This window comes from Dipodomys merriami, unplaced genomic scaffold (genome assembly GCF_024711535.1).
Source record: "Dipodomys merriami isolate MVZ:Mamm:240054 unplaced genomic scaffold, mDipMer1.0.p SCAF_11, whole genome shotgun sequence".
NCBI classification, from domain to species: domain Eukaryota; kingdom Metazoa; phylum Chordata; class Mammalia; order Rodentia; family Heteromyidae; genus Dipodomys; species Dipodomys merriami.
In genome coordinates, this window is record NW_027202382.1 from 41,862,640 (window position 1) to 41,886,260 (window position 23,621).

Genomic DNA, 23,621 nt, shown 5'->3' on the forward strand with positions numbered 1-23,621 from the left:
TCTGGCTTTTTTGTGTATGTGGTACTGAAAAATCAAACCCAGGGCTTCATGCATGCTAGGCAAGCACTCTACCACTAGCCACATTCCCAGGCCCTATTGCTGACTTTTTTTGGGCAGGTTCTGGCTATGGAGATCAGGCTGGCCTTGAACTTGAGATCTTCCTGTGTTGACCTCATGAATGCTAGGATTACGGGTAGGTACTACCATGCTTGGCTTCACTTCTGCTTTCTTAATCTTCCCTTACATTTAAATCTCCTTCCCTCTCAGTTTTGTATTCTGGTAATTTCTGCAGGCCTATTTTCTAGTTCATAATTGTCTCTTCATCTACATCCAACCTGCCATTTAATCCAACTGATAAGATTCTTTTTTTTTTTTTTTTGCCAGTCCTGGGGCTTGAACTTAGGGAGTGGGCACTGTCCTTGAGCTTCTTTTTGCTCAAGATTAGCACTCTACCACTTGAGCCACAGCACCCCTTCCAGCTTTTTCTGAGTATGTGGTACTGAGGAATCAAACCCAGGGCCTCATGCACGCTAGGCAAGCACTCTACCACTAAGTCACATTCCAAGCCCCTGATAAGATTCTTGTACACAGTTATAATGTTCATTTCCACAAGTTCTACTTGGCTTATTTTTCAATCTTCCCAATCATTTTTGAACTTTTTTCTAAAATCATTTGTGTGTGTGTGTGTGTGTGTGTGTGTGTGTGTGTGTGTGTGTGTGTGAATCCATCTTGCATTTCTCTTTTTTTGTCCGAAACCAGGACTTTTGCTTTTGCTCACTGGCTGGTGCTCTACTTCTAAGCCATGCCTCCAACCCTATCTTGTATTTCTTTAAACATTCTCTATAGGATTTTTTATATTCTGTTTTTGGGAATTCCAACTGCTGCGGTACCATAGGGGGTGTCTAACTATATTGTTTCATTGTTGTCTCTGACTCATGGTAGTGTGTTTCCTTGTAGTTTGTCAGTCACTGGCTGTGAGCTCATATTTGGTTGAAGTTAATCTGTGGGAATCATAAGATCCTAAATCACAGATACTTTGCTGAGTGACTTAGAGTTTGTTCCTGGTAGGAGACACCAATACCCATAATTGGCACCACTTTAGTCACCTGTCAGAGACTCTGGCTCAGAACTGAGCTGGAGGGGAGGAGGGCGAGGGGAGGGCTGGTTCGGAGGGAAGGAGGTTGTGGTGGGCTCAGTTTTCTCACCTTGCCTCTGGCCTAGGCTTAATTTGCAAAACTTATGTAAATGTGTTCCCATCCACTCCACGCTAAAGCTTCATTTCCCCACTGCCTCGCCATGGTTTTCTTGGAAGAGGGAATTTAGTCCCAAGAGATTTTTCTAACTTTCTGGTAAGCCCAGCCACACATGAAGAAGAATGGTTTGCACTTAGCACTGGTGGCTCACACCTGTAATCCTAGCTACTCAGGAGGCTGAGACCTGAGAATTGTGGTTCAAAGCCAGCCCAAGCAGGAAAATAAGACTCTTATCTCCAACTAACCAGCAAAAAATATAAAGCCAGAAGTGGGGCTGTGGCTCAAGTGATAGTATGTCATCCTTGAAAGAGAAAGGTAAGGGACAGCACCTAGGCCCTGAGTTCAAGCCCTAGTACCAGTATGCACACGCATACGTGCGCGTGTGTGTGCATGCGCGCGCGCGCGCGCACACACACACACACACACATTCACTCTGCTCATCATATTTTCTTAGAAGATCACTTCCCATGTCTTGCTAAAAAGTGGATCCCATGGTGCTTCTCTCGTCCCTGTGTTAAGATGAGAAAAGCAAGGTCTGGAAAATTAAATATCTAGTTTGAAATTACCCACCATACCAGAGACAGGCTGAGGATCAGAAGCTAGGCTCTCAGACTCGGGGCTTGAGTCTTTCACCAGAGGCTTGCTGCCTCTAAAGAAGTGTGTTTAGAGAGTTGTGGCCTTGGCCAGGACTCAGGAGAGAGGAGCCCAGAGCTCCTGCTGGGACAAAGAATGAGAACGCCACGCCTGGCAGGGAGCTGCTGTCTCAGTCAGCTCCCCCCACCCTGGGAAGGAGCCAGCCCGCACCTTCCTGCACTCCTGTTTCCATGGCAACCCGAGCCCTCTTCAAGGAGATACAAAAGCCATAAGCAATGTATGGAACATTCCTGAACTGTGAGTCCTCATCACAGGTGAGCACAGTGTGAGGCTCAGGGGAAAGAGAACACGTGGGAAAGGCTAGTGTTCATGGTGGCCATCAGGCCCCTCTCTGGCCCCTCTCTCCTCATCTACACCCCAGTTATGATGTCCCGGAGTTCAGAAACAGGCTGTGGTCAGCCAGGTGCTAGCACCTCACAGTGCCCACTTTCCACTCTGCTTTTAACAACAGTCCCCCCACACCTCCTCCATCCTGATAGCTGAGGACCCCATCCTCTGTGAGCAGACAACTGCAAGACCCATCCAGACCCTAACAGCCAATGAAGACCAGGAGACAAGGGGCCCTGATGGCATAACAGAGCTAGAGATCCCCACCAGGCTTGCTAGCCCAGGGATATGGAAGTTCGGCTTAGAAGGGTGCTGAGAACTTAGTCTGTTAGAGAAGGGAGAGAGCCTAGGCTCAGAATGAAAGAGCTGATTTTCCTGAGCAGAGTGGGGTGAGATGAGCAGGAAAAGATGCCCCAGAAAGGAGCCAGAGAGAGCTTAAGGCATCCTAGAAGGATGTTAGGATGGTAGGGGGTCCAGGGGGCGGGCTTCATTGTGCATCATGGGAGTGGCTTTACAATAGCACAGCAAAACCCATTGTTATCACAGGATGGAGGAAAGACAGGGGTCAGGGACCCCAGCAAGGACCCCCATGCAATAAGCAGAGAGAAGAAAGGGGTGTACCTAGGGATGGTTAGAAGGTGGATGGACAAGACAGGTGAAAAAGTTGGGTGCACTGATTCAGACAACTTGGAGACAGGAGGGGGCGTCATAACAGGCCCTTGCTGGGCCATGTGGAAACCTCCACTCCTCCTAAGATGCACGGCTGCCATGACATTTCCCTTCAGCTCAATAGGGGGAAAGAACATTCTAGAGACTCCTGCAGCCTCCAACCACCAAGTGGGTATTTGGCATGCCTGAACTGCCCAGCCCTGAGACTGACAGCCTGAGAGGCACATGAGTGGCTGGTGTCTCCAGCGGGCTGGGTGGCTGGTCCCCTCAGCTCCCAGTTCTGTCCCAGGCTTGTGTCCCTGTTGTGTGGACACGCATGTCACCAGGTCAGCGATGCAGCTGCTCCGCGGCACTGCCGGAGGCTCGATGAATACCAAGTAAATTGCTGGTGATTGAACATTTAAGAATGGTGGCTCAGCAGTGAGAAGTGTCCTCAAATCCTGACTCCACCCTCAGGGGCTGCAGGCCTTTGAACAGCAGGGAGTCAGCAAAAGGGTATTCACACCCAGACAGTCATTCCCTGTGGGATCCATCCCCCTCCCCTCAGCTACTCACACCCCTCCCCCTCAGCTGCTCACACTCCTTCCCTCAGCTACTCACACCCCTCCCCCTCAGCTGCTCACACTCCCTCCCTAAGCTGCTCACACCCCTCCCTCTCAGCTACTCACACCCCTCCCCTCAGCTGCTCACACTCCCTCCCTCAGCTGTTCACACCCCTCCCTCAGCTGTTCACACTCCCTCCCTCAGCTGTTCACACTCCCTCCCTCAGCTGTTCACACCCCTCCCTCAGCTGCTCACACTCCCTCCCTCAGCTGCTCACACTCCCTCCCTCAGCTGCTCACACTCCCTCCCTCAGCTGCTCACACTCCCTCCCTCAGCTGCTCACACTCCCTCCCTCAGCTGTTCACACTCCCTCCCTCAGCTGTTCACACCCCTCCCTCAGCTGCTCACACTCCCTCCCTCAGCTGCTCACACTCCCTCCCTCAGCTGTTCACACCCCTCCCTCAGCTGTTCACACTCCCTCCCTCAGCTGCTCACACTCCCTCCCTGAGCTGTTCACACCCCTCCCTCAGCTGTTCACACTCCTTCCCTCAGCTGTTCACACCCCTCCCTCAGCTGCTCACACTCCCTCCCTCAGCTGTTCACACTCCCTCAGCTGCTCACACCCCTCCCTCAGCTGCTCACACTCCCTCCCTCAGCTGTTCACACCCCTCCCTCAGCTGCTCACACTCCCTCCCTCAGCTGTTCACACTCCCTCCCTCAGCTGCTCACACTCCCTCCCTCAGCTGTTCACACCCCTCCCCTCAGCTGTTCACACCCCTCCCCTCAGCTGTTCACACTCCCTCCCTCAGCTGTTCACACCCCTCCCTCAGCTGTTCACACCCCTCCCCCTCAGCTGTTCACCCTCCATCCTCCTCAGCTGTTCACACTCCCTCCCTCAGCTGTTCACACCCCTCCCCTCAGCTGCTCACACTCCCTCCCTCAGCTGTTCACACCCCTCCCCTCAGCTGCTCACACTCCCTCCCTCAGCTGTTCACCCTCGTACCCCTCAGCTGTTCACACTCCCTCCCTCAGCTGTTCACCCTCGTACCCCTCAGCTATCCACGCACCTTCTCCTCAGCTATTCCCATCTCTCCCCTCAGCTGTTCACACCCCTCCCTCAGCTGTTCACACCCCTCCCCTCAGCTGTTCACACTCCCTCCCCTCAGCTGCTCACACCCCTCCCCCTCAGCTGTTCACACCCCTCCCCCTCAGCTGTTCACACCCCTCCCTCAGCTGTTCACACCCCTCCCCTCAGTCACACTCCCTCCCTCAGCTGTTCACACCCCTCCCCCACTGGTCCCTTCTGCTCTTCACACCCTTCCTCTGCTATTCCCACACCACCCGCTCAGACCCCCTCTCCTACACCCTCCCTCTCAGTTCCCCTCTGCTGTTCACACTGGCCCCTGGTCCTTCCCTCTCCTCCTCCCTCCTTGCCCTCTCCCCCTGGCCACTCTCCTCTCCTGCCACACCGAGGCAGGTTCCGGGGTCTCGAGACTGACCCTGGTCAGGACCTACAGCAGGGTCACAAAGGCTCCTCACTGCCACGCTTTATCTCCAGCTAGGCCTGGCCTCAAAACAGGCCCCAGCCTTGCCACCAGGGACCTGAGTTATCTGGTTGGCCAGGTACACTTGACCTTGACACCATCCCACCAGGGTCAACTGGGGTATTAGATATGGCAGGCTCCACTTCTGTCCCGCTTCGGCTCCCATCACACTCCCTAACAGGACCCAGGTGCAGGAGAGGGGCGTGGCCAGGAAGGCCGGGGCGGGGCCATGGGAAGATGGGCGTGGCCTGAAAGGCTGGGGAGAGCTGTGGGAGGATAGGCCTGGCTGCTGGAAAGGCAAGGGGCGTGTTCTATGGGGTGGGCGTGGCCTGGGAGACGAGGGGCGTGGTCGTGAAGGAGATGCTCCAGGCAAGCCACGCCCTTGGGGTGACCGGTACCTTCTGCGCTGGGGCCACCCCAGGCCCAGGAGGGTGGGGGAGCCCAGCCAGCACCCGTTTCCTCCCCGGGGCGAGAGCCCAGCGGCCCCGGGCCAAGCGCCATAAAATTTAAAGAGGTGAGAGAGACACTGCGCAGAACCTCAACATCTCGGGGAAATGAAATAAGGCCTCCCTCCGGGGCGCCCGCCCCCGTCCGCCGGGTCACCCCGCGGGGTCCAGGTGCGGGCCGCGGGGCGGGAACTGCGCGCCCCGCCCCCTCCCCCTCCCGGGAAGCGCACCCACAGATCGCCCCCAACTCCTCCCCAGGCCAGCGGGGGGTTCCGCTGGGGAGGGTCCGCTGGGAGGGGGTCCGGGCCTGGTTCCTCCGCCCTCCCTCGCCGCGCCCCATGCGCCCCCCCGCGGTACCCCCCTCCCCACGGCTGCCCGCCCCCGGTGATGGATGGAACCTTCGGGGAGCCAGCGCGGGCGGGCTGGGCGAGAGCGGAAATGAAGAGGATAAGATCTGAGCGCCGCGCTGCCGTGACACGGTGATATCCGCTCGCCCGCCCGGCTCGCCGCGCCCCGCTCCGCTCCGGGTGATGGATGGGGCTCCCCCACCCTTCCCCCACACAGCCGGCGCCCCGCACCTCTGCGCGCGCGCACAGCCCCTGCGCGCGGGGCGGCCTCGCGCGCGCGCCGCGCTCTCCACAGGCCGCCACGGTGCCCCCGGCGCGCCCGGGGGCCGGGGTCCCCTTCCTAACCCCTGGTACCCCCTACTCTGTCCTGGTGCAAGCCGCACCTTACATATCTGCCCATCACACGGCCCCAGACACACTCCTCTCTCCAAACCCTCCCTCTCCAGCGCGGGCTCCTGGGCCAGACGAGGGTGTGGCCGGCCGTGCACCTCAGGCCTGGGCGGGGGGCGCCGAAGGGGAGTCGGACAGAGCAGCTAACTGTGCCTCATCTTCTCGGACCACCAGACAGGTCAGGCTTGGCGTGGTCCGGGGCAGCTGCAAGGCCAGTTGGGTCCAAATTGGCCTCACCCACCGTGTTCCTATGGTTACCATCTTCCTGGAGCAATCACTCCTCAACATGTCGGTTACTACGGTTACAGCCACCGCATCTCTCTCGGCCGCATTGCTACTGTTTGATTCCTATCGCCACTAGCATTCATTCATTCATTCACTCCGCATTCTGTTTACACACTTATCTCCTCCAGGTATTCATCAGCTGTGGGCGCAGAGATGAGTAGGTTGATGCCCAACCTCCGGATGGCCCAGCTGCAGGGACAGAGAGGTAAACAACCAGCAGGGCGGTACCTTCAGCAGAATGAACAGTCAGGCCTCACTCGTAGTTGGTTTGGGGGTTTGGGAGGAAGAATAACTGGGTGTCACCAGGCAGGGAAGAGCAACAGAAAGAAGAAAGGCGTAAAGCCATCGCCAGCATCCTTGCCACTTGGAGAAACATCGTGAGCAGGCATAAGGAGAGAGGGGTCAGCTTGGGTCACCCTGAAGGGTCTTTAGGGATCCCAGTTTCCCTTGGCACGTGGTTGAAAGCAGGAATTTGGAAATCTGACAGATCCCAGTTTCCCTTGGCACGTGGTTAAAACCAGGAATTTGGAAATCTGACAGATCCAGGTTTGAATCCTGCCTTTGCCACATGCTAGCATAGGAACTTTGTGCACTTTTGTCTGTGTACAGTGTTGGCCTTAGGGAGTGCTCTGGAAATAATTTGGATTTCTTCATATTCCTCCCCCCCCTCCCCCAAATGAGCTTTAGAGAACCACTAGCATTAATTCTTTTGGCCTGTAGGGGCACTCACATTCCTCTTTCCCCTAACCTACTTCATAACCCCCATAGAAGCGAGATGGGTTAGAATACTTTTAACCCTCCCTTAGCTGAGTGTGCAGCCATCTGATATGAAGGGCCGACTGTAGAAGTCGGTGTATATTTACATAAATGAAACTATCACTACCTTGTTTTCAGTCAACACTATTTTCTATTAATAACATATAGCTAGCCTTAGGTCATTTATTCTACATGGCCATGAATGAGTAGGCCACTGTGTAAAAACACCATAATTTCTTATTGTGTGCCACTATTGCTAGACAAACAGACTGTTTTTCTGATTCTGTTGCAAATGACCCTGCAGTGAGCATCCTTGAATGCCTGTGTGTCTCTTTGTGCATAATAACAAGATAGCTCTGGTGTACGTACTAAGGGGAGAAATTGCTGGGCCCTGAAATGTGTACCTTGCCAAGTTGTAATATTTCCAAATTGCTTTAATTTACCTTCCACCTGCAGTGTGGAAGAATCTTCATTTTCTCACATCATCACCAATATTTGGTACTGCTGGACTTTCAAATTTTTGCCTATTTAAAGGATCATTTTAAAAAAATCAGTGTGTGTGTATGTGTGTGTGTATTGCTTTCCAATTATCAGTGAAATTGAGCAACTTTTCATTTCTTACAGGAAATTCCCATTTACTCTTTTGCATATTAGCTGTTCATATTTTTTGTTTCTATTGGCTGTTTGCCTTTATCTTATTGCACTGGAATTGTTTATATAATCTTAATATTAACTTTTTCTTTCTTCTGCTTTATGATCTAAAAATGTTGTCTGCTCAGCTGGACACAAGTGGCTCCCTGTCTTCAATCCTAGCTATTCAGGAGGCTGAGATACCAGGGATTGAGGTTCAAAGTTAGCCTAGGTAGAAATGTCCTGGGGACTCCCATTTCCAAAATAACTAGCAAAAAGAGGTGGGGTTGGGAAAGATGGAAGTGAATGATGGAAAGGGTGACATTGATCAAGATGCATTGTACTTACAAACACCTTTGTACAATCACTTTGTACAACTACATAAAAATAATACAGCAATTAAACTAACCAACATAAAACAGGTCTGGAGGTGTGGTTCAAGTAGTAGAGCACCTGCCAAACAAGCTCAGAGATTTGAATTCAAACCTAAGAACCAGCAAAAATAAGTCTTCTAAAGTGTATTTCAAATATTAATTTTATAGTAGAATGAAAATAATAATTGTGTATTATGAATTTGTAGGGCTTAGGGTAATGTGCTGATACATGTTTACATTGTAGAATGATTACGTAAAGCTGATTAACAAAAACCCTTCACTTCATTTATTTATTTATTTTTTTTGGTCGGTCGTGGGGCTTGAACTCTGGGCCTGGGCGCTGTCCCTCAGCTCTTCAGCTCAAGGCGAGCACTCTACCACTTGAGCTATGGTGCCACTTCCGGTTTTCTGGTGGCTTATTGGAGATAGGAGTCTCATGGTCTCTCTTGCCCGGGCTGGCTTTGAACCGCGATCCTCAGATCTCAGCCTCCTGAGTAGCTAGGATTACAGGCGTGAGCCACCAGCGCCCGGCTCATTTATTTTTCTTTTCATAGTGAGAACATATAAAATGTACTTTAGTAATTTAGGTAGCACAACTTTTTGGTTGTTACCGCTAGATCTCACTATATAATCTTGGCTGGCTTCAGATTTCCTCTGCGGTCCAGGCTGGTCTTGAACCATGCTCCTATCTCAGGATTACAGAAGTCAGTCCCATCCAGCTTAGAATTTAATTTGACACATGGCCCTCCATATATTATATATTATGTTATGTTGGCTTTCATACAGATGGCCAGTTGTCCAAACACTATATGACACATGGCTCCCTACTTCCCTGCTGGCTTATGAGGTGACACTGTTATATTCAAACTTCCCTACCTCTAATTTAGTCTCTGGACTCACTTGTTGTTTTTTTTCTACTGATCTATTAGTTTATCCCCTACCAAGCAAGAAATCACAACAGATGGCAGATGTGACAGAGTCTGGCCTGCTCCTCACACAATGTTGTCTTGTTCTTGCGATCATGGTAGGGCTCCGAGTCACAGCTGCCTTTGGAGGCAGGTGAGGCCACGTAAGTCATTTCCACTCAGTGATGGAAATGCAATGCATACTATTGTTAGACCTGGCTATAAAGTTTCCCACTCATGGCCTTCAGTCTTTCTCCCCTTCCATCACCATATTTCAAACAAGAATAGTAAACCTGGAAAGATGGGAACCAAAAGACAGAAGCCTGGGTCTCCACACTGCTACTCAAAGAGAGCTTCACACTGATCAGGAACATCTATCTTGGATTACACACCAACTGGAAGTTGACACTTAAGCACATTGGGATTTGTTCGTCTCAGCAGCCTGTGGTACCCTCATACCATATGGCTAAGTACCTCCTGTTGTACAGGTGCTTTGATCCAGTAGATTGAACTGAGACTTGGGCAGGTGAGAGAAAATAGGTGGTATGGGAGAATGGTGGTCATGCTTTATACAAAGCTTTCTGCCCACAGACTCTCCAGCCACAGTAGCACCTTATCCAGCAGCAGTATGTGCATTATACTCCCGCTCAACAAAAGTGGCATCTGGCCCAGTATGGTTTCATAAGGCAGTGGATACACTCATAGTCTCAAGGTTAGATGCAAGGTTACTTAAGGTAGCAAGTATGAACAGGACTTCAAGGTTACAGGACTATGCTGGACCAGCTGTATCACAGCCCTCTGGAAGAGCAGACCCAAAGCCTTCCAGAAGTTACCATGAGGGAGCCCAGACTCCATGTTCCCTTACCCTTCTTTCCCTTCTTTTCTCTCCTTAAAGTTTTGTGGACTATTCTTGGTTGCTAGGCTTATATCCTGTCCCCAGCAGTTTTCAGGTCAGTTGGCTGAGCTCATTTGAAAAGCCCTTGCTCTTGTCTTTGGTTGGAATCCTATTTAATGACAATATTGATTTCTGGACAATTACTATCTTTATAATACTGTCTTTTCTTTAATAAAGATAGCCCATTTATTTAGATGGCACTTATTAGATGTTAGGTATTATTTTGTTAGGTCTTATTAACTCAATAAACAGTTGTGATTTATTTTAAACATATGCTTTCTATGTGTTATGTTTGGATGTTTTTGTGCCAGTAGTGAGGCTTGAACATAGGGCCTCACACTCTTGCTTGGCTTTTTTGCTCAAGGCTGGCATTCTACCACACTTCCATTTCTCTTTTTGCTGGTTAACTGGAGATAGGAGAATCTGCTGGCTTTGAACTGTGATCCTCAGATCTCAGCCTTCTGAGTAGTAGGGATTATAGATGTGAGCTGCCAGCACTGTTTTTTTAGTTGGGTTTATTGTCACTGTTACTTAAATTATTAAGCTTACATCACCTAATTGATTTCTACTATTGAAGTAATCCTACCGGTTGGTAAATATTTATCTTGTATCTAGCAACCTTGCTAAATTCTCCCTTTAGTTCTAACAATGTATGTATTTTAGATTTTTAATATAGAAAGACATATCAATGATAGCTCCTTATGGTATTGCATCTGTCCAGAACTCATTTATCCCAGACATGTGTGGACCACTTCTTCATGACCATTAGGTATCTGTTTAAATATCCTCTAATCAGTCAGACCTTCCTTGACCTCCTGCATAAAGTACTGCACAACAGAGTGCTCTTTATCCCCCCTACCCTAGAGTTATTTTCTTTTTTTCTTCATAGAATTAGCATAATTCTCTCTACTCCTTTTCAATATAGTCCTGGAACTCCTAACCAGAGAAAAAGGGCAAGGGAAAGACATGGAAAAAAGGCAAACTATCCCTAGTTGTAGACTACATGATCTTGTATCCAAAGAGCTGATTGATAACTTTGGCAAAACAGCAGGACACAAAATCAGCCCATGAAAAGCACTAGCTTTTCTGCATACCAACAATGTGCATGCAGAGAGGAGAATCAATCCATCTGAAATAGTGTAAAAAAATAAAATTACTTAGAAATAAACCTAATCAAGGAAGCAAAATACCTCTATAATAAAACCTATAAATATCTGAGGAAAGAAATAAAAACTGACATCAAGAAATGGAAGCTCACCCATGTTCCTTGATAGGTAGAATTAGCATTGTGAAAATGGCCAAAGGTGTTCTACAAATTTAACACATGCCCATCAATCCCAAGGGCATTCTTCACCTAGTTATAGGAAAAAAATCTAAAATACCATATGGAACAATAAAAGACCTTGAATAGCCAAAGCAATTTTAGGCAAAAAATAAAAAGCAATCACAGATCTTAAAGTGTACTACAGAGTTGTAACAACAAAAACAACTTGATACTGGCACAAGAGCAGGCCTAAAGATCAATGGAATAAACTATAAGACCCAGAATAAAGCCATACATGTACAGTTAACTGATATTTGACAAGGGAACAAAAAATGTACAGTGGAAAAAAGATAGTCTCTTTAATAGTTGGTGTTGGGAAAACTGGGCATCCATATGTAGAAAACTAAAATGGATTCCTTCAAGTCACCATGCACCAATATCAACACAAAATGGATCAAAGACTTCAACATCAACCTGATACTTTGAAACTGCTACACAATGGAGTAGGAGAAACACTAGAACTTATAAAAAGTTAGACCTGATACTTTGAAACTACCACAAGATGGAGTAGCAGAAACATTAGTACTTACAAGTATAGGCAGGAACTTTTTGAGAAGAGTCCCAGAGGTACAGCAAATAGGAGAGAGATCTGACAAATGGGATTATATAAAAATAAAAAGTTTCTACACAGCAAAGGACATCATTACTAAAGTCAATAGACTAGGAGAAATGGTTATCAGCAATGTATCCATCAAAGGCCTAATATCCAAAATATACAAGGAGCTCAAAAAATTACCCCACCAAACTAATAAACCAATCAATAAATGAGCAAAGGGGCTAAAAAGAGATTTCTCAGAAAAAGAAGAATGGCAAATAGATAATCTGGCCATAAACTGGAAAGCAAATCAAAACATCTTGATTCCATCTCACTCCAGTTAGATAGGACAGCATCAAGAATTCAAACAAGAACAAATGCTATTAGAGATGTGGGGGGAAAGGAACTCTATTGCATTGTTGGTAGGAATGTACTAGTAGAACCTACTCTGGACAGCAGTCTGGAGGTCCCTCAAAAGACTAAACATAGAACTTTCCTATAATTCAGCCATATTACTCCTGGGCATCTACCCAGAGCATCACAAGTCAGGACACAGTAAAGACACTTGTACACCCATGTATTTTGCTGCACTATTCATAACGGCCAAGTTATGGAAACAGCCCAGATGCCCTACAATACATGAGTGGATACAGAAAATGTACCTATACACAATGGAATTTTACTTATTCTCTAGAAAGAATAAGATTGTCATTTGTAGAGAAAAGGATAAACCTAGAACAAATCATATTAAATAAGCTAAGCCAAGCTCAGAAAGACATACAACACATATTTTCTCCCATATGTGAAAGCTAGGTCTGAAATATACCAGGACATGGTAACTTACACAAGACTCTAGGCATTCACACACAAATAGACTAAAGGAGGATACTCTTGGAGGAACCCAAAGATGTAACTCCTCTGAACATTTAAAGTACTATTTATCTAACAAATTCCAAGAAATGGAAACATGGGTTTTCTTTTTCTTTTCAAGGGTGGCAAAGGGAGGGTGCAGAAAGTTAAGGAGGAAGGGTAAACAAATGTAATCATGCTATTAAGTTTATACTTAATAGCAACAATGCTATTACGTGTATGTGGAAAATGAACTATGTAACTTGTGGGCAGGGATGGGAGGGGAAAAACTGGGGAAAAGTGAAGGAAGGGGTGACATTGTCCAAAACAGAAATGTGCTTGTGACCTGACTTACAAAATGGTAACCTTAATACCTTAATAATAACAATAAAATTATACTAAAATTGGCTTATCATAATTTTTTGGGGGGTGGGGTCCAGGCCTAGGCTTGAACTTGAGGCCTGGATGCTCTACCTGAGCTTTTCTGCTCACATCTAATGTTCTGCCACTTGAGCCACAGCTCCATTTCCAGCTTTTTAGTAGTTACTTGAAGATAAGAGTCTCACAAACTTTGCTTCCCATTCTGGCTTTGAACTGCCATCCCCAGATCTCAGCCTCTTGAGCAGTTAGGATTACAGGCTCCTGGCTGGGGGTGTTTTCTTCCGCCTTCTTTATTGGCAGCTCCTTCTTTACGGTAAGCCCCAATAAGCAGGCAGAACCTTGTTGTTTTACTTCTGTATCTCCCAGTGTTTAAATCAAGGTACAGCATTTTGTTTTTGATGATACTAGAGTTTGAACACAAGGCCTTATTCTCACTAAGCAGGTGCTGAGCCACTTGAGACACAGTTCTACTTCCTGCTTTTTACTGTATTTGTCTGCCTGGGCAGGCTTCAAACCACAATCCTCAGATCTCAGACTCCTGTGTACCTAGGATTATAGGCATGAGCCACCTTGTGCTTGGCTTTATAGCTTAAGTTTTAAGTTTTTAGGGGTGCATTTAATTGGCTTACATTTATTTTGTGACTATTATTTTATTTAGGATTACTTGCAACTTCTTGTTCTGTGTTTCTGCATCTCTTAACTCTTCTTCCTTAATTTTCTTGCTTCCATTGAATTCCATTCATTTCCCTCCCCACCCCCAACCTGCCACCATCAGACTCTAAGTTAGATATTCTGTTTGTAGTATTTGAGCAATTAGCCCTAAGTTTGTTTGTTTCTTTCTTATTGTGATACTGGGATTGACTTTAGGTCCAGTTATTTGCTAGACAAATACTCTACTACCTGAACTACATACCTTAGTCCTGTCCTTAAATTTTTTTTTAAATTTTTGTATATATTTTTATTGTAAAAATACTGTATAGAGGGGTTACAGTTACATGAGTAAGGCAATGAGCACATTTTCTATCAAGCGTTGTTACCTCTTCCTTTGTTTTTCCCCTATCATCCCTTCCCTCCTCACCTCCCCAACTCCTGTCCCCCACACCCCCATATCCTTTTAACTCCCCCCACCAAAGTTGTAAAGTTCATTTTCAATATAGTGTCTTGTACATCTCATTGTTACAATGGGTCAACCTGTATCCTTATTTCAGCATTTTGTTATTTCCCTTCACCTCCCCAAATTAGAAAAATGTGTATAAAAGATGCAGGGCACTGGAATCAAATACAGTGAAAACAGGGGTTAAACCATGGGGAAGGAACATAAAAATCACATGGTACATTATAAATGCATTAAAAATAATAGCAAGAAAGATAAAACCACTTGTATCCTTATCTTGGGGTTCATTTCACTTAGCATCATCTTATATGGTCATATACTAGTTATTGCAAATAAGGGAAACCATGGGACCTATGTTTCTTTGGTCCTCTCTTACTTCACTTAACATAATTTTTTCCAAGTTTTTCAATTTCCTAACAAATGGGGCAGTATCATTCTTTCTGATGGAGGCATAGAATTCCATTGTATGTATGTATACCTCATTTTCTTGATCCGTTCATCTACTGAGGGCATCTGGGTTGGTCCCATATCTTAGCTATGGTAAATAATGCTGTGATAAACATAGTTGTGCTGGTAGTTGTGATCATTTGGGTAAATGCCCAAAAGTGGGATTGCTGGGTCATAGGGAAGTGGAGTCTTTTGAGGAACCTCCATACTGCTTTCCAAAGTGTCTGAACAAGTTTACACTCCCACCAACAATGCAGTAGGGTTCCCTTTTGGCCACATCCCCTCCAGCATCTGTTGTTATTAGATTTCTTGATTATAGCCATTCTAACTGGAGTGAAGTGGAATCTCAATGTTGTCTTGATTTGCATTTCTTTTGTGGCTAGAGAAGTTGAACATTTCTTCATGTGTCTATTGACCATTCTTATTTCCTCTTTATTGGGCAGTTGTTTCTTTGAGGATTTGTTGTTAGGGATTTTGTCCTTAAATTTTAATATAAATAGCTGACACAAACACAATCAAGCATTAAAGCAATATCTTTAACATTATTCATAATAAGGACTAAGATACTTCATTCATATATCACCTACATCATCTGTATTTTTATTGTCTAACATTTAGAGGAATGTTACTTTCAGCTCTCCCATTAGTTAGCTACTTATGTTTTATAGCTAAGGCTTACCATATTTTATCAAATCTAGGATGTCATCGATTGTAAGAAACATGAGTATTTTATGTACCTCTGAGAAAAAAAAGGGGTGACGTCAGTAAAAATGGCAGAGCAAGGATGTCTGAAAATTCTTCCATAAAAGCAATGAAAATGTTACCCCCCAAAATTGTCAGAAACAACTTCAGAGCGCTGGAAATTAACCAAAGGTTTGCAGCAATCTGGAGAGTGTTTATTTAAATAGAAAAAGAAAAATTCCAACGGCTGAATTTCAGTAAGAGCAGAGAGCTTTGTGGCATTTTAACTTGCCCTAGTCCCATCTGCCCCTCCTCCGCTCTGCAGGAGCCTTTTCATGGAATTAGGGGGAAACCCAGCAGCCTGGTAGCCACTCAGGAGGCACCGAGACCTGGGGCATCCTTGAAGCTCCATTCCCAGGAGAGTTCCTTCCTCAGTGGTTCCATAAAGGGTCCCACTCATAAAACTTATTAGACTTGAATGACAGCTCATTCTGTTCAAATAACCTTTTTTTCAGGGTTTTGTGCAAAAAAAAAAAAATAGAGATAAGTGCCAGTGGCTCGCAGCTATAACTTTAGCTTCTTAGGAGGCTGAGATCTGAAGATAATGGCTCAAAGCCGTCCCGGGCAGGAAATTCCATGAAACTTTTATCTCCAATTAACCACCAAAAAGCCAGAATCTGTGGGGCTGTGTCTCAAATAGTAGAATGCTATCCATGAGCAAAAAAGCTCAGGGACAGCACCCAGGGTCTTGAATTCAACTGCAGGACCAACACACACACACACACACACACACACACACACACACACACACACACACACACGAGAGAGAGAGAGAGAGAGAGAGAGAGAGAGAGAGAGAGAGAGAGAGAGAGAGAGAGAGAGACAGACAGACAGACAGACAGACAGACAGACAGACAGACAGACAGACAGACAGACAGACACAGACACAGAGACAAAGTGAGATAATTAGGACCACAAGTGGCTTGCACCTGTAAGTTTAGCTACTGGAGATAAAGATTGAGGAGGAATGTGGTCCAAGGCCAGCCTGGGCACAAAAGTTCATGAGTCCCCATATCAGCTAATAGGTTAGTTGGGGCAGCTATAATGGGAAGCACAAATAAGAGGATCATGGTCTAGGCCAGCCCAGGCAAAAAGCAAGACCCTATCTCAAAAATAATCAGAGCATGGGCTAGGAAGGTGGCTCAGTGGTAGAACACTTGCCTTGCATGCATGAGGCCCTGGGTTCGATTCCTCAGCACCACATAAGCAAAAAGAAAAAATCTGGAAGTGGCGCTGTGGCTCAAGTGGTAGAGTGCTAGCCTTGAGCTGAAAAGCTGAGGGACAGTGCCCAGGCCCAGAGTTCATGCCCCACAACTGGACCCCCCCCCCAAAAAAAAAGAATATATAAAAATAACCAGAGCAAAAAGAAATATGGCTCAAGTGGCAGAGTTCTTACCTAGCAATCATGAATCTCAAGTACAAACTTCGGTCCATCCCTCCCACACACAGACAGAAAAGAATTTGAACCAACTGTTGAATAGTGGCTGTCCGAGTCTGTAATGACAGTTGGGGCAAGCCAACCATAAAGGTCAAAGGGAAAATAAGAATGGTTTGGGAAAGCTCTGCCATAACCCAGAAAATAAAGAAGGCCACACACAGAGAGCTTTGCACATGCTCAGGAAAGATATGAGAAGGACTTAAGTTCTCACCCTGGCTACCTTTGAGGTTTTGTACAAGCAAGAAGTAAAGGTAAGGTGTTTTATCCTGCATATCTGAGTTGTTGAAAGCATACCCCCCCCCTGCATGCATGCATACACAGCTTCTTCAAAAGACGTGGAAACTTACTTTTTGTAAGCATGTAAGGAAATTTTTGTCCAGTTATTTGCTGACCAAGCAGAGATGTGAGTGGCCACATGTAACAAAGACCACAGACTTTACACAATTAGTTCCCAAATTATGCAAAAGCTCACTAGACAGGCAAACAAAAACTGGCACCATAAATCTGAAGAGAAGGAAGAAAGAGTGATTGTGTTTCCAGAGTTGCCACATTCAGTTATTTGAAACAGCTTTTCTTTTGTTCTGTTTTTTATTGTTGTTCTTGCTGGTATCAGGATTTGAACTCAGTGCCTCCTGCTCACTTGGCTTGTTTGCTCCTAGAAGGTGCTCTATCACTTGAGCTATGACTCTAGCCAGGCTTTCTGGTGGCTAATTGGAGATGGAATCTTGAGAACTTTTCTACCCACGCTGACTTCCAACCATGATCCTCTGGATATCAACTTACTGATAGCTGGGATTACATACTTAAGCCACTGGCATCCAACAAATGTCCAGTTCTTAAGATTCATACACACAAAGAAACAAGAAAATATGGCCCACAAATGGGAAAAAGTCAGTCAATTCTATGAAAACACAGATAATAAACTTATTTATTTATTTATTTATTTTGGATCTGGTCGTGGGGCCTGAACTCTGGGCCTGGGCGCTGTCCCTCAGGTCTTCAGCTCAAGGCTAGCGCTCTACCACTTGAGCCACAGCGCCACTTCTGGCTGTTTTTCTTTTTGCTTATGTGGTGCTGAGGAATCCAACCCAGGGCCTCAGGCATGCAAGGCAAGTGCTCTACCACTGAGCCACCTTCCCAGCTCCAGATAATAAACTTATGAATAAAAGATTTTTAATTAACTATTCAAAAGTATATTCAAAACTGGGTGCCAGTGGCTCACACCTGAGATCTGTGTATTGTGGTTTGATTGTGGTTTGAAGCCAGCCCAGGAAGGGAAATCCATGAGGCTCTTCTATCCAATGAACTATCAAAAAAAAAAAAAAAAAAAAAAGCCAGGAGTGGAGCTGTGGCTCATGGTAACCTTGAGCAAAAAAGCTTAGAAACAGTGACCAGGCCCTGAGTTCAAGCCCCAGGACTGGCACACACAAAGACTATGTCCAAAGAAATTAAACCACTTTAAAAACAAAAACAAAAAAAGAAAATGTGAGAATAATGTCTACAAGCAAATACCAATAAGTAGAGATATTGTAGGACATAAAAATTCAAAAAGGCAACCCAATATTGAAAAAAAGTCCCAAGTCAAATGAGAATATGTATCTTGCAAAAACATCCTTCAAAAATTAAGGAGAAACTAAGACATTTATACTAGTGAGAGAATTCATCACTATCAGATCTGCTCTAGCCCTGTAAGAAATAATTAGTTTGCCAATGACAAGACTAGATAAAAGAACACTAAATAGTAATCCCAATTCCTATAAAGAAATACATATTAAGATGGAAATAAATTCAACAGAAAATAACAAAGCCAAAAACTGTTTTTTGTAAATCAATAAAATTGTCAACCCTTTAACAAATTTGACCAAGAAAAAGTCAAATTATTAAAATCAGAAATAAAAAAGTACTACTGATCTTCAGGAATAAAGGAACTATAAGGGAATATTATGAAAAGATTAAATAACCTATACAAAAGGTATGTCTGAGGAAGACAAAAATTAATGAAGGTAAATTAAAAATGTAATAAATAGACCTTCTTCAAAGAAAAGCCTTGAATCAGATAGCCTTACTACTGAATTATACCAAATATTTAAAATGAAATTCACATGAATCCTTCATAAACTGTTCCAAAACCAAAATATTTTCCATGGCTCAATGAAGTCATCATTATCCAGATACTAAGAGCAAAAACATCATACAGAAGAAAAACTACATAATTTCCTGAATTAACTGACATATAAAAGTCTTCAATGAAACTCTAGCAAAACAAATCCACCAACACTTAAAAAGCATAATATACCATGACCCAAGGGGATTTACCACAACATGTGAAAATCTATCAATGTACTACACCGTGTTAGTAGACTACAAATCCAAAGCCACAAGATCAATAATATCGAAAAGCATGTAACAAGAAAGTTTAAAGCTGATGAATTCAACTTTTATGTTGAATTACTAAAAGGTATTGGGTGGGGGAGGCTAGTCCTGGGGCTTGAACTCATGGTCTGGGTGCTATCACTGAGCCTCATTGTGCTTAAGATTAACGCTCCACCACTTTGAGCCACAGTGCCACTTCTGGATTTTTCTGAATAGTTTATTGGAGATAAGAGTCTCACAGACTTTCTTGCCCAGACTAGCTTTGAACCGGATCTTCAGATCTCAGCCTTGTGAGTAGCTAAGATTACTGGTGTGAGCCACCAGTGCCTGTGTCAGGTAATTAGAAGGCTTGAAAGTTTGTTTTCTTTTTTCTTTCTTTCTTTTTTTTTTTTTTTTTTTTTTGCTGGTCGAAGAGCTTGAACTCTGGGCCTGGGCACTGTTCTGAGCTCTTCAGCTCAAGGCTAGACTCTACCACTTGAGCTATAACACCCACTTCCAGCTTTTTCTGTGTATGTGGTGCTGAGGAATCAAACCCAGGGCCTCATGCATGCAAGGCAAGCACTCTACCACTGAGCCACCTTCCCAGCCCCCAGTTTGTTTTCTTTTTAACACCCACTGGAAGACTTATTTTGACACAAGTATTTATATATTATTCATGTTAATATATAAAAGGAAATATATAAAAATATATAAAAGGAAAACTAATTGATGTATTCCCAAAAATGCTTTCACATTCAGAGAGTAACTCTTCTGAAGAATTAATACATATGGCTGTATATTCCTATATTCACACTCAAGCATTCCATTAATTTCTGCATTCCATTATTTCTGCAGTAGTTGCAATCAGCACTTATTTCTGGTGTGTGTGTGTGTGTAAGACCAGGACCTGAACTTATAACTTGTACCTGATGCTTTATGCTCATTGACAGGTGCCCTACCACCTGAGCCACATGTCCCTAACTCCAGCACTGTCAGCACTTACGATTTTCTTCTTCCACTAATTACGTCATTATTCCCTTTGCCCTCTATAAACATTCCATTAATTTTATTTAGCTCCTTCCTGGTGGGAAAACCAAAAGTTTCACCTTTGCAATGTCTCCCTGTACTGTTAACAGACTTGCCTACTGTATTAGTCAGTTTTTCACCATAAAAAAAATTACCTGACACAGGCTTTTTATGAAGAAGAAGAGGTACATTTAGCTCATTATTTAGAAGTTTAAGGATATGGTGCTGGCATTAGCTCTGTTTTTGGTAAAGGCCATCTCTCAGTTGCAATACATCATGGCAGAGGGGTGTGTGTGTGTGTGTGTGTGTGTGTGTGTGTGTGTGTGTGTGTGTGTGTGTGTGTGTGTGTGTGTGCGTGCGTGTGTGTTCATGTATGTATGAACCAGACTTTACATAGTTAAACGGGAAGCTGGAAATACTAGGTTCCCATAGTCCTTTCTAAAGACACATCTTGAATTACCTGGAAACCTCCCATTAGCCCCCTTACCTTTTAAGATTCCACCTCCAATATCACCATCTGAGGAAGCAAGTCTCCAGTCACAGTGGACCCTTGGGGAACACAACTTCACCATATCCAAAACACAGAATCTGTTGTAGGGATGTTGTAGACCTCCATTGACTTTCATTTCCGGACATGAAGTATTAAAAGTATCCCCATCCCCAACCAAGCTTCCCTATATTCCAGACATTCCCCTCTTGCCCTCACCATAGTAACACAAAATCCCGACTGATTCCAGGATTAAGGACCCAGTGGGTCCGACATACCTTCTGTCTCCTGTTGGCTCATTAGCAGGAGGAACTCAGTGTGGCCAGAGCCACATTAAACTTCCCAGTTTAATGAAACCACAGCTATGCCAACTCATGGAAACACTCTTCTTGGAACCGACACTTCTAAGTCAACATAGTCCCAGGCACAGGGATAATTAGTGGACCACTGAGGTAAAAGTGAAAGGAGCCATTCCCATTTTTACCCTTTGATTACAGACCCGTGAAATCTGTTTAAATAACAATTAATACTGTTGGCACAATGCATCTGCCACATCCAGGAAGACTGCTTTTGCCATACCTATGGGTCATGAATGGGTCTCCAAAACGTCATCTCTTTCTTTCATCAGGCCACTGCTACCAGGTAATGGGAATGTGGTAAAAGCAGACAATTCCATCAGCCATGAGTCTTCTTCCACATTTATTTATTTGCTATAAGAGAAGTCAGAAGTGACACTGTGAAATACCATAACCATGGATAAGACCGTAAATGGGGAATTTGAAAGAACAGTAGTCAGGGAAGACATCAGAATGAGTATCATTCCAATGAGAACAGTGTTTCCCCACCTGTACTGTAAATGGTCCCGACATCCATCCTGCAGCCATGTGGCTGGTTATTCCAGAATGGAATGGTACCACAGAGACTCAGTGCTGCTCTCACCGTGAGCAATAATTATAGCCACATTAGTTCTGATGGGAAGTTCATATTGCCAATCCCAGGGGAAACCTCCATCTTGGCCTAAAGAAAGAAAGAACTAGGGAAGGAGACTTACTGGAATTCAGAGAATGGGACATCTTATTGACTGGAGTATTAAGAGTCTTCTCTGCCAAAGTTGCTCTTTGAGGAACACTTAACATGAGATGTGATAGTTTGGAGAGATTTATATGTGTAACTTTTTTTTTTTTTTTTGGTCATGGGGCTTGAACACTGGGCCTGGGCGCTGTCCCTCAGCTCTACCACTCAAGCCACAGCACCACTTCTGGTTTTCTGAGTGGTTTATTGGAGATAAGAATCTCACAGCCTTTCCTGCCTGGGCTGGCTTTGAACCGGGATCCTGAGATCTCAGCCTCCTGAGTAGCTAGGATTACAGGTGTGAGCCACCACTCCAGGCTTTATATGTTCATTGTTGTGCCTAGGTGGCAGGACCCCCACCAAGAAGACCACTGAGAGTCAGACTTTACACCTGAGTCAGACTTTACAGCTGTTTTAAGGTTTTATTTAAATAAAAAGCTTTTCCTCCTGAGCCTCAGTACTCCCAAGAAGACTTGGAGTGGATAAAGAAAATTCCCTAGGCCTATAAACCCCCGGGCAGAGAAGAAAATAAAGACTGGTAGAAAACTGGTGAGGGGAAACTTATCTTGCCACAAAGATTGGGCAAGGGGATTCTTAAGAGAATCCATCGGGTCTCTCACATGGGAACCCGGAGAATGCAGGACTTGCTCCGACACTCAGAAGTAAAAATTAGGCAAGGAAATCAACTCATTGAGGACATTGTTAAAAATTGTAAAGCCTGTCAGCTCACCAATGTCCCCAATCAACCGGTTACAAAAGGAGCTCGCCTCCATGGAGATAGGCCAGGTGTGTATTGGGAAATAGACTTCACAGAAATTAAAACTGGAAAATTTGGATATAAATATTTGCTAGTTTTTGTAGACACCTTTTCAGCATGGGTTGAAGCCTACCCAACAAAGCATGAAACCGCGAACGTCGTGGCTAAGAAGATCCTGGAAGAAATCCTACCCAGGTATGGCTTCCCATCCACCATCAGGTCAGACAATGGACCGGCCTTCATCTCAAAAGTAAGTCAGGGAATAGCTACAGCACTGGGGGAAGATTGGAAATTGCACTGTGCTTATAGACCCCAGAGTTCAGGGCAGATAGAAAGAATGAATCAGACTCTAAAAGAGACCTTAACTAAATTGGCCTTGGAGACTGGCGCAGACTGGGTATCACTCCTTCCTTTTTCCCTGTTTAGAATAAGTTCACCCTATCAGCTTGGCTTTACTCCTTCTGAAATAATGTATGGACACCCTCCACCCATTATCCCTAGCCTTCAGACTGAATTGCTTGCTGATATGATACTGAATTTCTGTGTAAGCTTGACTATTTACAGCTGGTGCATAAGAGTATGTGGCCCCAGCTTAGAGCATTATATGATTCTGCTTCTATTCCTACCCCCTATTTGTTTAAACAAGGGGACTGGGTGTTTGTTCGAAGGCACAACTTGAGATCTCTGGAACCACGGTGGAAGGGACCTTACATGGTGCTACTGGCTACACCCACTGCCCTTAAGGTGGACGGCATTGCTGCTTGGATCCATTGCTCCCATGCCAGACCGGCTGACCACTTTGCCCTGGACGACCGTGGGGAAACATGGGAAGTCTCCAAGCATCCTAACCAACCAATCTGCATACGCCTCAAGAAAGGAAAAATGAACTGATTGTTATTGGTATTGTTGTTTAATAGTATGGCTAAGGTCAAAGAGGGACTATACCCGTTCAAGATCAAGAGCTGTTGGAGTTTAGTTTTGGGCCGGAGCCACAAGATTGTGTCTCAGGACCATAAGTCAAGGGGGGTAATGAAGGGTTAAAGTTTAGGCAGTGACCACTTGTTGCTTGTTTCTAGCAGAG

At 45.1% G+C, this 23,621-nt stretch overlaps 1 long non-coding RNA gene across 1 annotated transcript; it reads left to right on the forward strand.

The window, feature by feature from the left end:
- Nucleotides 1-5,419: 5,419 nt before the first annotated feature.
- LOC138816628 (uncharacterized) lies at nt 5,420-23,582 on the forward strand. The gene is made up of 5 exons (XR_011368699.1): nt 5,420-5,504; nt 6,587-6,663; nt 21,210-21,354; nt 22,636-22,790; nt 23,209-23,582. It is a non-coding gene; the product is annotated as an uncharacterized lncRNA (long non-coding RNA).
- Nucleotides 23,583-23,621: the final 39 nt, after the last annotated feature.